General features: G+C 34.7%; 1 protein-coding gene across 1 annotated transcript in view; it reads left to right on the plus strand.

Annotated features, from left to right (window-relative positions):
- Positions 1-207: 207 nt before the first annotated feature.
- DGKB (diacylglycerol kinase beta) overlaps positions 208-16,644 on the plus strand; it is a 382,002-nt gene continuing 365,565 nt past the window's right edge. The window contains exon 1 of the mRNA XM_056485300.1: positions 208-404. The gene's annotated coding sequence lies outside the window, so the exon portion shown is untranslated. The remainder of the gene's footprint in view (positions 405-16,644) is intronic.

Here is a 16,644-nt window from a genome sequence, read left to right on the forward strand (position 1 = left end):
GCTTTTTTTAACCAGGCTGCTTACAACCACAATAATTAGTGCAGTCGAATATGAATTAAAGAATAGTGCAAAAATAAATTATCTAATGAGAACTTGAAAAGGAAGTCAATACAAAATACACTCAGGAATCAACGCTGGTGTTGTCTCGAGAAAAATTGCTGTACTGATTGTCATGAAGTATATTGATGTCACTGTCACTATGACAACATTGTGACAAGAACTAGACACTCTAGGCTACCTTGTAAAAAGGATCTGTCATCTATTTTTTTTTTTTTTTTGTATAAAAAGTACTAGAAATGGGAAGCTCTCCCCCAGCACAGGGTTTCATTTAAGGTTAGATGAATTGTTACAGGCATCGGAACAAGGTATTCCTGAACAAGTGACAAGCGAGCTTCTCAAGACAGGTAAGAACAACATATTTCAAATATGGTATGCTCTTACAACTAGTAAAAAGAAGAAAAAAAAATTCTCTCAAATAGAAAAATTTGTATGCAGGAAACTAATGTTTTAATATTCCTCAAAACTATGGCATGATTTTATATCCAAGGATGTAAGAAACATTTGGAAGTAGTGTGTGTGTAATGAAACTTATAAAAAGGATGGGGTTTTTTTCATATGTGATTCTTTCTGCTCTTTTAATTTTAAACAGTCTCTCCAACTTTATGTAATTCTGGTTTTGTGTTATTTTAATGAAACCACAGAATGTGTGATGTGCTGCACTTTTTCTTTCTTTTTTTTAAACTATATTTTATCATTCACAGATATGGTTTATTTTCTCATTGTGTATCTGTGTGATCTCTAATGCCTCACTGATTTTAATGTTTGTGGCTTTCCACGTCAGAGGTACTACTTGATGTCAGCATAACAGCTTGAGAAAATTGCACTCTCTGGAAATACTACAATATTAGCAATATTTTCTGTGTTAATCTACTTTGTTAATGTTACATTTTTTTGCAAATATGGTTATCGACCATGCTGTGCTTTTTTATGTATTTATTTGATATTAGCAGTTTAAACCAACATGATATCAACATGGAAAAACACCTAGATAAATTTCTAATAATTCCTAAGCAGATCATAAACTCCTATGGGAAGTTTTCATGTTTGCTTTGCTATCATTTAACTATGCAAGTCTAAGTGAGAGGATTTATTAAGGGCTGGCTCTCCTGACCCTGATTTCAGTCAAAACTATAAGTTTTTGACTATATAACAGTTTCTAAACGACATTGATAAGACACCATTTAAGACAAATATCTTAAAATGGTCATTACTTCAAAATAACATTTTAGTCATTTATCAAATACAACATTCAGATATTAATAAAAACAATGACAACTTTATGGGTCTCATTTTACATTAATAATTATTCAGTTCTTCAATTGTTCACCAAGTGCAACTAATTTAATTGGAAAACTGGATTTTTAAAAAGTTATTATTTAGCTAGTATATATTCCTGGGACATAATGAAAAAATACAATATTGAAGCAAGATTTTCTATGTAAAGTTTGAGGTCAGGCATATGTATTCAGGAGTTAAAAAGCAATCCCATGTGAGGGGGAAAAGCTATCAGGTTAACAGCAGTAGTCATTACACCCTTAGTGCTTATTGTACTAAGATCAGAAAATCAAAATGAGTTTTATCTCCTCTGAATACAGGTTTGAAAAGTTTCTGTAATGCTGTGAAGCCCAATGCACATTATCTCAAAAAAAGACAAACACCAAAACAAAAAAACAATACCAACCAACCAACCAACCAACCAACCAACCAAAAACTTTCCTTCTCTACATCCTTAAAAAAAGAGAATAGGTCCTCTGCCTTTAAAATAATTGTCCTGAGGTCTTGAGCAAGTCAGCTGCTCTCTTCCAAGTCATATAAGTTCATTTAGGTTTTCTTAATTGCAAAGTGTTAGATTACTTACTTTAAAAGCATTTTAAGCTTGGGTGAAATTTCTCCTGGAAAATACATGTTGAAGAGCTGTAAATTTTCACACCATAATTTCATGTAACAGTGCAATGAAGTCATTATGAACATACACCCTTTGCATAAAGGGATCAAGTAGCAACCAGCAAGGGAGATGGTGTGGTCCTTTGGCTCTCTTTGTACCATGTCAGATCACTCTAAAATGCCTTGTGTCTATCTAGAAGTGAGTTATGAGAAAAATTCTCTTCCCAAATGCACTTAAGGCTTAGCTTTAGCTGAAAGATCTTATCCTAGTACGAAGATGGGCATAGCTCTGTGGATGGGTTCTGGGCACAAGTGAGGTAGGAAAGCAGCAGGGCATGAGGAGCTGGCTTTTCCCACTGAGAACCTGAGTTAAAATCAGGCTGGAAGGCAGGACCTAGAGACTGGTGGTGGATGGTGCTACATTCAGTCAGCAGATGATCTCTAGTGGGCTTCCCTAGGGCTCAGTGTCGGGCCCAGTCCTGTTTAATATATTTATTGATGATCTGGATGAGGGGATTGAGTGCACCCTCAGTAAGTTTGTGAATGACACTCTCTTGGGTGGGAGTGTTGATCTGCTGCAGGGCAGGAAGGCTCTGGAAGGTCTGGACAGGCTGGATCAGGCTGACGACAATTGTTAGAAGTTCAAGAAAGCCAAATGCCAGGTCTTGCACTTGGGTCATAACAACCCCAGGCAGTCTTACAGGCTCAGGGAAGAATGTCTGGAAAGCTTTCCAGACAACAGTAGAAAGTTTTATGGGGTAACTGGTGGACAGGCAGCTGAACATGAGCTCTCAGTGTTCCCAGGTGGCCAAGAAGGCCAATGGCAGCCTGGCTTGTATCAGTGTGGCCAGCAGGACCAGGACACACTGTAATGAGCATTGGTGAGACCACACCTTGAATCCTTTGTCCAGTTCTGGGCCTTTCACTTCCAGAAAAATATTGAGGTGCTGGAGCATGTCCAGAGAAGGGCAGTGGAGCTGGTGAAGGGTCTGGAGCACAAGCCCTGTGAGGAGTGGCTGAGGGAGCTGGGGGTGTTTAACCTGGAGAAAAGGATGCTCAGGGATGACCTTATGGCTCCCTATGACTGCCTGAAAGTAGCCAGGTGGGGGTTATTTTCTTTTCCCAGGCAATCAGGGACAGGATAGAAGGACATAGCCTCAAGCTGCACTGGGGAGGTTCAGATTGAATATCAGAAATAATTTCTTCATGCAAAGAATTGTTAAACATTGGAATGGGCTTCCCAGGGAGGAGGTGAAATCACCATCCCTGGAAGTGTTCAAGAAATGACTGGATGTGGCACTTTGTGCCATGGTCTGGCTGACAAGATGGTGATCAGTCACAGGTTGGACTCAATGATCTTAGGGGTCTTTTTCAATATAGATGATTCTATATTTTCTGTAAAAAAACTTTCTGCAGTGATCAGAGGCTGGGGGAAACATTGGCAAGGGCAAAGAGGATAGGACAAGTTGCCATTTCTATTTCTGGCTCCAGAAATTTCCAAGTCCGATTTCCTTGTGCTCCATCCTAGGTGAAGCATGTTCCATTTCAGCTGTGTTCAAGCCTTGTGTCCTTTGGAAAAGAAAATTTACTTTTGACCACGTTGTTGAAAAACCCAGAACTGGTTCTATCACTCCATGATTTTACTTCTGAGAGATTCATTTAACTCTGATGATGCTTTGTATATAAAATTTGACAAATCATATCTGGTTGCTGCTGACAGGCAGTGGGATTGAGGCCATATTAAAATTTAAATCCTTTTAAAAACTTGCTTTGCTATCTGACCACAAAAAGATAATTTATTAGCTTTTTCATGATCAGTATAAATGAGAAAATAATTTTCTTCATGTGCAAATATAAATTTTGGTTTTTAAAAAGAGTTACATTAGTGGAATGGCCACATTATATAACTGTGTGATCTCAGATTATGTTCATGTTTTGAATTCTGTTAGAGTTTATAATATTTTCATTACTTCAATATTGGAACCTTCAGTACTTTAGAAAATAATAAATATTTGCAAAAGATATAGAAGAGCCTTTTCAGACCTAGATTTAAGTAACTATACCTATAAATTTCTAGTAGTGTAAGCAGTAATCTGTTTTGGAAAATATAAAGAACAAGTTGTAGTCAGCACTCACTCTGATGATTTTATGGTTATATTGTATATTCTGTTAATTAAAAATATTTTCAAACAATGCATAAAGGATTAATATTCAGATTAATTAATATTAACTATATGCTTTTAGAATATAACACAAATGTGAAGCTAATTCCTTCATTAGTGTTTAAAAATAAGCTGATTTTGCATTGTTTTGAATAAAGTTATTCTTCATTTCCTCAATTGCATATTCTCAAGATTGTATTAAGAGGTATAAATCTGTAAAACAGCATAATTCTGAAAAGAACCACTGTAAGACTGATAAGTCTTTAGTAAGCATTTTCACCTGCTGAGTATACTCTGAATGGTAGTTTATGTTCCTCTCAGAAAAGATTATTTACTGCTTTTAATCATGTAAGTGAAGACACATGAGGGAATGAAGCTGATTCTGTTATTTCTGTCACTCCTCAGGAGAATTAGTGAATCCCTAAATATATGCAAAACCAGTAAATAGCAAAGTTTTAAGCAGGGACATTATACAGATTCTATAGATACTGCTGCAGGCTGTGATAAGTTTATGGAGAAATCAGTCTGATCTTCAGTTACCTATAGGTAAGCATCGTGCATAATAATAATTAAAAAAAATTAAAATAGCCTAAACAAACAAACAAACAAAAACAAACAAACAAAAAAATAAAATCCCCAAATAAGCAAAGAGGAGGGACCTCAGTACATGAATTACACAAATAAAAACCTTGGTTGGATAGTTTTAAAAGGTGGAATAATACGAGGAATCTTTCTGCATATAAAATTGTGCTTTTGTGCAGCCAGACACATTTATTTACACTTATTCTGTGGGACATCTCTTTCTGTGAATAGTTAGTCAGTGGTGGGGTTTTTTTGCATTGTGCATTTTTGGTGGGTTTTTTTTTACTCTTTAGGTGCTGGTTGTTTTTGGGTTTGTTTTTGGTTTTTTTTGTTTTTGTTGAGGAGTTTAGATTTAACTTTTGTGTTATATGTCCTGTTGATTATGAATTATGTATTAATGTATTTTGGTTTTTTTATACTTTTTGCTGCTGAGGATTTTTTTTAAATAACAGTTTTATTTGGAATTTAATTTTTTTACAGTGGCAACTTCAATTTTAAGTTAATCACATCTTGGCATTTGCTCAGATCAGTCCTCACATAACAATCATCCACAAAGGGGAAATTGCAAGTTCCCTTTCAGATAGCTTTTATTACTCTTCCATGATTGCCTCTTCAGAAATAAATGGGAAGATGATCCTCTATCTCAATTTCCCACTCAGCCTTGGAGTAGATTCTTTTAACGTGGTGGATACTTCAAACAAATCTGCACTTTTTCAGAGAAGTAGTTAAGAAAGGCATATCTCCACATTTCTTTTACAGATGGCAGATTTTGCTTCTAGTATTCTTTTCTTCTGAAATAACTGAGTGGCTAAAAGAGAAAGTATTTTTCCTTGTGTTGTTATATTATTTTTTGACATGACATCTCCTCCATGATGAGATGGAGGCAAGCGAAACTGAGCATTCATAAAACATGTGCAACGTGTAATGGAAAATCTGAAAAATCAGAAATAATAGATAAATTATCTGTTGTTCTGGTTACCAACAAAGGCCTTTGTGACACAAATGTCATATGCTTTGTGTGCTGCAGGAATACTGAGACTGTTGCTGCCTGCTGGGAAGTACACGCAGATGAGATCAGATAAAAAATCCCAGTGAACTTTGCATTAATCAGAATGTGGATACGTAGCATTGTTAGGCAATTTTTGCTTAGAAGGGAAGAACAGTTATTCTAGGTATTGATGGGTTAGTAATTATGGGAAAGTCAGAACAAATGGGCAATGGCTACACTGGTAGACTGCTGCTTCTCTGCTTTGTTCAGTCCCTTCTTCTGTTGATTCTGTCTCAAATTCTGTGTTGTCAAAGCCTTCAAGCTTGTGTTGTCTTGAAATGTCACTGCAAGGAGTAGTTAAGGTTTGAGATAATGTTGAACACTGTCACTCTGCATCTGTTCCTCAGCCCTTTGGTGTGGCAGTGTGTGCCTGCATACAGCCCTGATCCAGAGTGTGGGTCCCTTGGTGGTTTGTCTTGCCAGCACTGGTTGTGAGGAGTGTGAAAAGGTTGCTCAGTCAGGTTTGAATAATTATTTCTGCAGCACAGTTATTTTGTGGTATAAATCACATCACACACTCTCCCTTTCTCCAGAGAAAATATCCAGGTAACATCAGTAATACTGACAGTAGATATAAAGGCATTCATAAATAAAACAAAGAAAACAAGTAAGTCCTTTTACTTTTTGAATAATTTCCTGATTCCCCTTGTCTCAGTGCATATAAGCAGCAGTTTCCCCAAAATGTTTATGCCACCTCCAAATCTGAAAAACAATGATTGAGGTAAGATATATTGCTACTGATGAATCAGTGCAAAATCTGCCTCATGTACTCACACATGACAGAGGTCATAAAGAGCCTTCCCATAATTCAGTCCTGATAACCTCTTGATATTATTGACTTTTTAGAGATATATGCTTATTAACATTATTTAAACCCAGTATATATCCCACTTTAAATAATGTTGAAATGAATATAATTTTTAGATAATAGCAACAAAAACTGTATTTTGAAGTAGATTGTGTTTTGAAAATCTCTGATAACTTAAAATTTGTATGGTGCCTTACAGGTTTAAAGCACTGTGTAAGTATTAATTAGTTTTTCACTTCTAGCTTGTAGCTAAACAATACACCAATTTTTTGATGTGGAAAAATGAGAGAGCAAAAATTAACAATGTAGTGTAATGTTCCAGATACAATTTTAGGAAATGTGTTCCCGAAGCTTTCACCAGCAATACAGGATGCACTGATTCTTAGATTACAATTTTGACTATAGTCTTCCTATAGAGGAACTGAAGCAGAAATGGTATAAAATATTTATCATTCCTACTAGAAACTTTTAGTTTTAAGGGAACACATAATTCATTCTGTGTTGTGAGCCATGTGGGTTATTTATATGTGTGGTTTGGGGTTTTTGAGGATTTTTTTTCTGATTATTGAAATAATACAATTTAATCAGTTTAGTCAATGACATAACTTGATAATAAATAAATAATAAGAATGATTGTGTTTTGTGTACTATCTTTCAGGATTTCTTTCTAAGTAGATATAAAGGCCTTTGGATGGTCTAATTGCTGTAAATGTGAGTTAAATTTCTGACTAATTTAATGAATAAACTTTTAGGGATTTCTGTTTAAATAAGAGCTTGCTAGCCAGGCAGTCTAGTAGATCTTTTTCCATGTTCAGTCAACTTTATATTTATCAATTTCTGTGAATTGTTAAGGAGATAACTTTAGCTACATGCAATTCTTTTTTCTGTGAAAATATTTTCACAGATTTGTTGCAAAAATAAGGAAATAAGCCACAATTAATTGACTTTTTTTTATTTCCCAAAGGAAAGCCTCTTTCAGCTTGAATTTTTTTTTTTTTTTTTTTTTTTTTTTTTTTTTTTTTTTTGTTCAGTTTTTATTTGTTTGTTTTTTCTCTAAAATTTTGCTATGTAGGATTCATTTCTCCTGCACTATATTTCAGCTTGGTTGTCTGAAACCAAGAATCTGGAAATTACTGAACAGTGGACAAGTCAATTATTAAATTATCTCATTGCTAAGAGCAGAGTCATTGTGAACACATTTTGCTTGTTTTCTGTATTAAAAAAACTATATCAGGAGCTAGGGGTATCTAAACTCTGGTCAATGATGGATGCCCCAGTTTGTGATACATCAGGTTGCAACATATCTCACCTGTGCTCCAACCTTTCCCTCTCACAGGAGAACATTACTGCAGTCTTTCCCACCCATATCATAGCTACATGGTGGGAGCTGTTGTAAGTCCCTTAACTATCAAAAAATATACATATTTTCTATAATTTATGCTGTTTATATATACATGTGAAAACAATGTTATAATATATTCAGTAATTTTACACATTTAAGTACATTAATTTAATGTTAGTACATTTTAAGTGTCATGTTAAATGAACATAGTTCATAAAGCAGATGTCTAGGAATTACATGTTCAATGTTTCCAGTTATTCCTGTGTTTAGTTACATCTGGTGTCTGAAATTACTGATAAGAGTTAAGCTTTGGCATTTTCCCTTAAGACTACCATTATGTCATGAGCCAGTCTCTGTTCATTTTTAAGAGTCATTCATCACAGCAACTCCTATGACAGAATGGTGTAATTTTATCCTGTATATTATCTGTGGGCAAAAAATGTAGTGAAGCACATTAAAGTCTTTATTTGAAAGAGGTAAATACTGGTAACTTCTGATCTGGTTCTGCATCCCTCCTGCTTGCCATGGGGATTACTGCTGGAAGGTTTCCTCTGATCCTCTGAGCTGGTATCACACAGAGTGGTGTCCTTGGAGAGCTGTGCTTTATTAGGGAAGCATCCAGTCATTGCAGATTTTAGCTGTGTTGCCCTCATGTGCTGCCTGGTGAAGAAAGGGCTGTAGCAGCTGCAGTGAGTGCATTGGAGTGGCTCTGTGGTACTTAATGGGCACACAGAGCTTCTTCCAAGCAAAGAGTAAAGATCTTGGAAATTACAAGATTATGGGATTACAGTGCTCTCTCTATCTTGTTGTCTTTTGACAACTTCTATTTAATGAAATTTCAGTGAAATCCAAAAATAAAGTTTTAAGAAAAAACTTGTTTTGAGATGGGAGTTTTGATTGGAATAGGACTTATCTAAACTGACAGGTGTCTTTCAGAGGGTTCTGAGCTTCCCTCTTCTGCTGCAAAAGCAGAGAGAATAATAGTGGGTTGAATGTGTATTAATGTGGCATGTAATACATTCTTTGTGACAGAAGAATCTCAATATTTAGAGATTGAATAAAATACTAAAAATTGGGTGGAAGGATGCAACTGGTCCAAGTCAACTAATTAGGGAAATCCTCTAGTTAGTAAATAAAGTACTTTTCACCTTTGAAAAAGAAAAAACACTGCAAAAGCACGAGGTAAATAATCTTGACTTCGAATTGAAAGGCCTTAAAATATCTCAAAAATATGATGTAGTCAATAGAAACACGATGGGAATTTTAAAGTAGAAATTATTCTTGTATATGCATGATTAAATATCTTTTCAGTTAGAAAATGGAAAAATAGATCTCATAAAGGTTTGCACTGCCATGACATGGTCAATAGATCTTCTCTGAAACTGTTATGAGAGTTCTGCATATCGAACAAAAGTCCCAGCAACAAAGTGAAAAAGTGAAGATTTGAACCACAATTCACTCAGAAAGAAACCAACTTTTTCATTGCAGATTATAGGAGCCCACAAAGGTAAGGTAAAGAATAAGATATGGCACACATGATGGCTTTGATGTTGCTTTCATTTTTTCTTCATTAAAGTAAGACCTAAGGCTTGCCTGAGTTCTGAAGTGCAAGCACTTCATGGCATTTCTTACTCAAGGTTCAGAAATGAAGGCTGAAGAAAATTGAGACAATTATGTACAATTTTTAGTTGTGCTGTTTCTTTTGGCAATTTCTTGTTCACGGGAAATTGATGAAATTCAAAATGTGCTGGTAAGAGGAAAATAAAAGGGAAAAAGTAGTATCAGATGGAAGAGCATAAAAGAAAAAAAGGTAAAAATATAGCTTAGAAATACACTTACTGAGATATTAGGGAATGTGAATGATGAGGTTTCATTGACCTTGATATAAAAAAATAATTTTGTGTGGTTTTATTTGGCTTAAAGAAATCTTTAGTTTTGTACAGATATGATGGTGATAAAGGAATGATGGAAAAATCTTTGAAATTTCAGTAATTAGAAGCATATAATTTAAATATGGTCTATAAAATCTATGAAATACATACAGCCTTTAATTTTATGAATACTGATTGTAAAGCACATGCACAAAATTACAATAGCTTGACATAATATATGGGCTCTTATCTTATCTTAAAAAACAATGATAAAACCACGACATTGTCAAAATGTCAGCCATCTACAAAGAAAATTAAAACATCTCTGTGATATTAATTAGATTATATTTTATTTATATTATTTTTATTTATATTATATTTAATGGCTAAAGTTTTGAGGGTTTTGCTGGCTCGTAAAAGCTATAAAAAGAGGAGCATGTTTGCTTTGTTTTGTTTTTATTTATGAGTTTATATTGGTAAAATAGCCATTGAAATGAAAAATAGTAGTAAAAAAACTTATAAATCCCCTTCAATTCACAGAGAAAAAACATTCAACATGCTCCTTCACAGCTGGTTTTAGAATATCTTCAGGTGTTGCTGTCTGCCAACATGAATAGTTAACATCTTGACAGCTTAAATGATGAAGCACGGAAAAATTAAAGTAAGCAAAACTTGAGTGAACTTGAGAAAACAGTGTTTACCATGTTGTCAGATCCAGTCAGTTGTTTTGCCTCATTTGTTTTGCATTGATATTCATTTCATTATGACAGAATATGTGGATTGATGTAAACAGCCTGGATGTTGCACTGTGTTTAATTTGTAAACCTTGCTGATGCAACCTTGCTAGGCATGAGGCTAGAAGCTCAATCAGTATGCAACCTGGAGATTATAGTAAATGTCCAGCAGTGCAAAAAGTAAAAAAAAGAAACACACAATCCTCTCCCCAGGTTTTAAGCAAGGATAAGTGTGAATATATATCGTGATGCTCAGTGCATATGGTGGTTGCAAAGGTATTGAAAGTAGTTATTTTTGGTGGCACTGTGATCCAGTTCCAAGCAAGGAAAAAGTAGACTTTTGCATAGAATAGGTTGGCATTGTGGGAACACTGCCTTGAGCCTAGGTGGTTTTTAGAGCTTTTCCTTAGGAAAGTTAGTTCTCTTAATGCTAAACTGCTATGAAAGATTAAGTTAAACCCTCCTTTTGTATTTTCTTAGCTGAGTGTTGTAAAGTAACTTCACCAAGGCCAGACTGTGCCCCCTAAGGGGCTTAACTGCATGGTGTTTAGATCCTAAACAGCTTCAGGCCGATTTCAGTGAAGATAAAATGCTCAAAAAAGGCAGTGATATGACTTGCAGTGCTTAGGGACATAACCCTCAAGGTGCAATGGACACAACTGAAAGAGCAGAAATTCTGTTTAAGAAGATTCTTTCCTCTGAGGGTTGCCAAACACTGGTATGGCTTGACCAGGGAGTTTGTGGAATATTCAGAGATAGCCAAAACTCCAGTGGACACAGCCTTCAGTGACCTAACACAACTCCAGCATCCTGTTTGAGCAGTATTGGGCTAGATGATCTCCAGGGTTGCCTCCCTGTGTCAGCCACCCTGTGCTTCTGGGTTTTGTGTTGCCTTACACTCCCAGAGTAGACAGAATTTAACCATGTATAGAGGAAAGAGTAAGAAACAATTTATGACAAGAATTTCAGATCTCACACAGTGCAATGAAAAGTGGCATTAGAGGTGAATCAATCACATACTTGAGATATTTTAATCAAGATATTTCTTCAGAGAGAAATCATGTAAATCAGAAAAGAGAAAAAAAGGGTAGAAGAAGACAGACCACAGAACCTTAATAATATTTAGAGGTAACTTTAAATGTTTTATTCTTTTTCAAGGCATAGAGGTAATAGAACTTTATAACATTTAATCCAAAACATAATCTATAGAATTTCAATTAACATTATCAGGATTTCAATTAAGAAACGTCTAGAAATATACTGAAAATTTATCATCAAAAACTACATGAGTAACATGCAATAACCTTATTTTAGAAGTGTGTTAATTTCCAGTATGCATATTGTTGAAGATTTGGAACAAGTTCAATATTTTTATAGCACATTACCTAGGCCAGGTAAATATACAAGATTCTTGAATATTTTCTTAGGTTTTATGGTTTTTTCACAAATAGAGCAAACAAAAGAGATAGATTTTCAATACTGTTTGTGCATCAGTAGCTTTAACAAGTGAATTATTTCATTAGACAAAACGAGCTGTGAAAAGCAAACTGAAATTTGATTCACTATTTGTCATTGCATAGAACTGCAATCCACTTTTCTCCAAATATTGATGAGAGAAAATTAAAGGGCTCTAAATCTAAATACTGTGTGTTAGCTACAGTAATATGCAATTCTATAGTCCTGTACTCTAGGTGTATCTGAGGCATAAAATGGTTTAAAAATTGAACAGGATTTTCTGCCGTCTATAAACATGTTTTTATACTCTTCTCAGGCAGCAATTAATAGTTTGCCCTGAACATGTCTGTCACTTTTTAAAGTTATACATTTATCTGGATGCATGCATACTCCAAATAAACAAAGAATGACATCAGTGTTTCTGACCTACAGAGGAGCCTGGACGTAGTCAGCACTAAATGGAAATGGTAAAGTAAAAACTGTTTCTCTTCCTTTAGATTAAAATATGTTATTTAACAGGAAAAATGAAAAATTAGACTCTAAGTCTATAGAATTTAAGATGTCTGTTGCTGATTGCACTGTGGTAAAAGCAGATATATTTTCTAGTTGTGCACTTTGGTATAGTGCATAATGCTCTGAATCAAAGGAAGAACTCCCTGAAAAACAATTAGTGCTCAAAATAATTTGGCTGTTAAAAACAGCTACATGTCCCTGGTATAAGCAGAGTCTAGCAGAGGCTTCCTCAAAAATTTTGTGTCAAAAAAGAAAAAATGAAGATGTACTGCTCATCCCATTTTTTGTACTACATGAATGTTTCAGATGTAGGGTAGAGGATTGCTGCTCACCAGACAGGACTGCTTTTCAGGTAAGTTTATCATGTCCCTCCACCAAAGATGCCCTCTGCATACCAAGGGTCATTTCAGAAGGAAGATTATATCAGCCAGTACTTGGTAGCTCAGACACAGGCAGGAGGATAAACTTGTCTTTTCCCAGATGTTGGCACCAATTGGGGTGATGGACACAGTGAGCACTCTTTGCAGGATTGGTGCCACAGGCACTGGGAAATTAAGCTCCTGGACACTACTGCAAGGAGAAACAGAGGGAAAAGTTGAAAATTTTACTGGTTTTGTGGAGAGGAAGAAATGTTCAAAAGAAGTGTAGAATTATATTTTCTTCAGCCAGCCTATTTTTTTAAGCTGGCTCTGGCCTCTGGGTCTCAGAATACAGAAACAGTTGATCTCTTGCTTTATGCTTTAAGAGCTTTAATCTTCCTGCTGATACTGTATATTTTATCCTCGATGCTAACTTCAGTGTGAGAAATTCTAACGGTTAAAATATATGGGGAAAAAGAGATTAGAAAACTGGAGAGACAACAGAAAGAGGAACAAAGCACTGGAGAACAGCTCAAAGGCCAAAAAAAAGAGCATCACAGAACCTTGGTTTTAATGTTGTCAGATTCTCTGTCTTAAACTATGGTCTCCCAGTAAGAAATGTATATTTTTATTCAAGAGTATACCTCGTAAAAGAAAAGGCTGAATTGTATGTTCTGAATACCACAAACAGCAAGTTGTATTACGAATTCTGTTTAAAATTTTACAGGTATGAAACCACTTCAGTCAAAGTGAGAAAATAAGGCACTCATATAATAGAAAAGTCAATTTTTGATGATTCCTGTCACTGGAGTTGCTTTTCAGCGTTGACAGATCTGAGAGACATATTCTGGCTGCAACCTTGTCAGACAAAACCACTGAAATAGAGGAAAAACACTGTCAATGGAATACTAATGTTTTCTTTGCCTAAATGAAGTTCATGTTCCCTTAAAGTTGTGAAATTGTGTGGCAGTTTGCTATTCAGTGTCCACTAGCGTTCATATCACCAACTAAATATTCCTCTCCACTTCTCTAACTGAAGGATGCTGGACTTTTATTTAAAATAGATTGATTGTGATTGATAGCATCAAAAATATCTTCACAGATGCTTTTGAAAGCTTCCAAAGCTGCTTCTGCTTTTGTGTCAAAATGTTATTCCAAAGAGCCAGAAAGAATTCATTTGGTAGCATCTCCTAGTTAAAAATTGTTTTGACGCTCTTGTAGAAAAAATGGATTGAATGTTAGCTGTTTATAAACTTCACCAAGGATTGGTAGACATAAAAAACAAGATTATTTCAATCCTGAAGAACCTTAATTGAGATATTCAATTGTGATATTCAAATTACTTCACCTTTCAAAAGCTCCCAATCTGGAGAATTATATATTATTGATGCATTTCTTTATTTATCCTCGGTTTTGAGAAAGTTGGGGTTTTTTAGTTATTACACAGCTTATTCTTCCCAGTGTTTTTTACAGTATTATGTAGACTATTTTCCATCAGCACTGTAACTACAGTGTGTGTAGAGAAACACAAAATTAGTTGAGGAAGAAAAATAAATTATGTGTCAATACTACACTAACTTTGGCTCCAATTATTTTGGAAACTTCTGCACATCCATTTTATGAAATGTATTTATACAGCTATGCATATTATTTGGTAAGTAGCAGTGAAGGCTGGAAACTCTACAAGGTGAAAAATGAAGGCCAGTTTTGTCCTGTCTGACAAACAGTAGAGTCAGATTGGTTGTTGAGTGCAATTATAGAAGCATTCTTTGTACATGGATTCTTCCTTTCTGTCAAAATTATAGAGGCTTTTACCAGGAGTTTGACTGAGACCATTGTGTGAAATATGGATGAACTGTGTCATCCCATGGTATAAATCTAATATGTAAATGAGATTTCAAGAGAGAGCAGTAGAGAAGACTTCAGTGAATTGTGTCTCATTAGAAATTTTGAATTAATTGGTTCCCTGATCTTTATTTTGACAGTTATTCCTAACCAATATTATAGCAGTGATTGCAAACAAAAAATTACTGTGGGTTTGCTGGAATATATACTTATATATAAGCATTTACTTACATTGAGTATATTTTTAAATTAAACTAAAGGACATATCATATTCATATTCTAATTTGTTTATATATTTTATTAAAGATAATGGGTTATAGAAAGTGATTTTAGCATATTTACTATCATATCCCTTATAATTAAAAAAACAATTGTCTATAAATAATTGCATCGTATATGACTCATCAAATTAATCCTGCCATATAGGTACTTCCCACTACTGTAAGGAAAATTTTTGATTACAGGTAGACAGCTGGAATTCCAAAAAAATAACCCGATGCTCTTTTATGTTATGTTAATAATTGCTGAAAATTTCAGGGCACAGACAGACCTAAATACTGCATAAAGTTCTGTGATATATTATGCCTTGCTTTCAAATCTGAACTGCTTACAAAATCAATAAAAATTATTTATTGCTTGAAACCAGAGTAGAATAACTTCATATAACTTTTTTTTTTTAAAAAAAAACTGAAACTATTTTCACATGTAGTTGCTAGTACTTTTCTTATAATGTTAAGTTCAGCATCAGGCTTCAACTCTTAATTTCCTGACTTCTGTAAACAGGATGTAGTGTTGTTACAAGTTAAGGTCATATGTTTTGATGAATTCTTGTAATGAATAGTTGCAGAAGGAGTTTTAATGACCATTTGAGAGCCTTCCTTTCTTTCCTTTCCTTCCTTTCCTTCCTTTCCTTCCTTCCTTCCTTGTGTGGAAGAAGGCTTGCAGATTTTGAAGATGCTTATCAATAATATAATCTCACACAAGGTAATGTAGTTTATTTCAAACGCATTAAATGCTATTCCAGTGCATGTGAATCTAAATGACTGAACAAATAGGTTAAATAAACAGTTCGGATTGTGAGAAAAATTGCAAGTGAATGAGTGTCAGATCATGCAGACAAGTGCTGTGAACTATTTTTAATAGATTGGTATAGTACTTTTTTATATACATTGGCTGTTTAAACAACCCTTAAAATGTGATGACCCTGATGTTGTGAGGTTTTCTTATGCCAGTATCAAAGCATTTTTCATTGGTATGTTATAACAAATTCAAGGGTTACAAACTTGCCAAAGACTAGTTTGTGCAAAACTTATTTACACTGGTGAGAATTTTCTCACATGCGCTATTTCACTCATGTCACAGGAATTCCTCATACTAACATGGTTCCACTGTGGGAAAATTTTTGTTTTCCAGTCTTTGAGTGAGAACCCAGGTTGATTTAGTGAAGTGTATGCATCAATTCTTGGCAATTTGATGATGGCAATATAAATTCCTCTAGACTGTAATTAGCTTCTGATATATTCTTAATGTAGAATAGTGTGGAGATCAAAATCCATATATTTTTCCTTTTGCATAGATTGTTGACCCATGTAAGTCAACACAAGAAGTTTCCAAGATAGTTTTGAAGTCAGACCACGACAGGACAGTATTGATATCCTAGCTGTTCCACTCTTAATATTTGAAGATCACAAGTTTCTTGAAAAATACTTTACATTTGTTGTATTGTTGCATTTCTTATGAGACCAGGGCTAGAATCCTGGTTTCATAACACCTACAGCATCTGCTATTATATCTCACATATGCTGTTATTCCTGCCAAGCTGGCAGTGTTGGAAATCATAATGCTGTCCTGCTATCAGGTAGAAAGATCTTGGTTCAGCAAACCAATAAATATATTCTTTATTTGGAGATGACATCACTGAATTATGAGAGATAAAGGCTAAGTTGCTAAAATAGAAAGTAATATATATATATATATACAC

This window comes from Oenanthe melanoleuca, chromosome 2 (genome assembly GCF_029582105.1).
Source record: "Oenanthe melanoleuca isolate GR-GAL-2019-014 chromosome 2, OMel1.0, whole genome shotgun sequence".
Classification (NCBI taxonomy): domain Eukaryota; kingdom Metazoa; phylum Chordata; class Aves; order Passeriformes; family Muscicapidae; genus Oenanthe; species Oenanthe melanoleuca.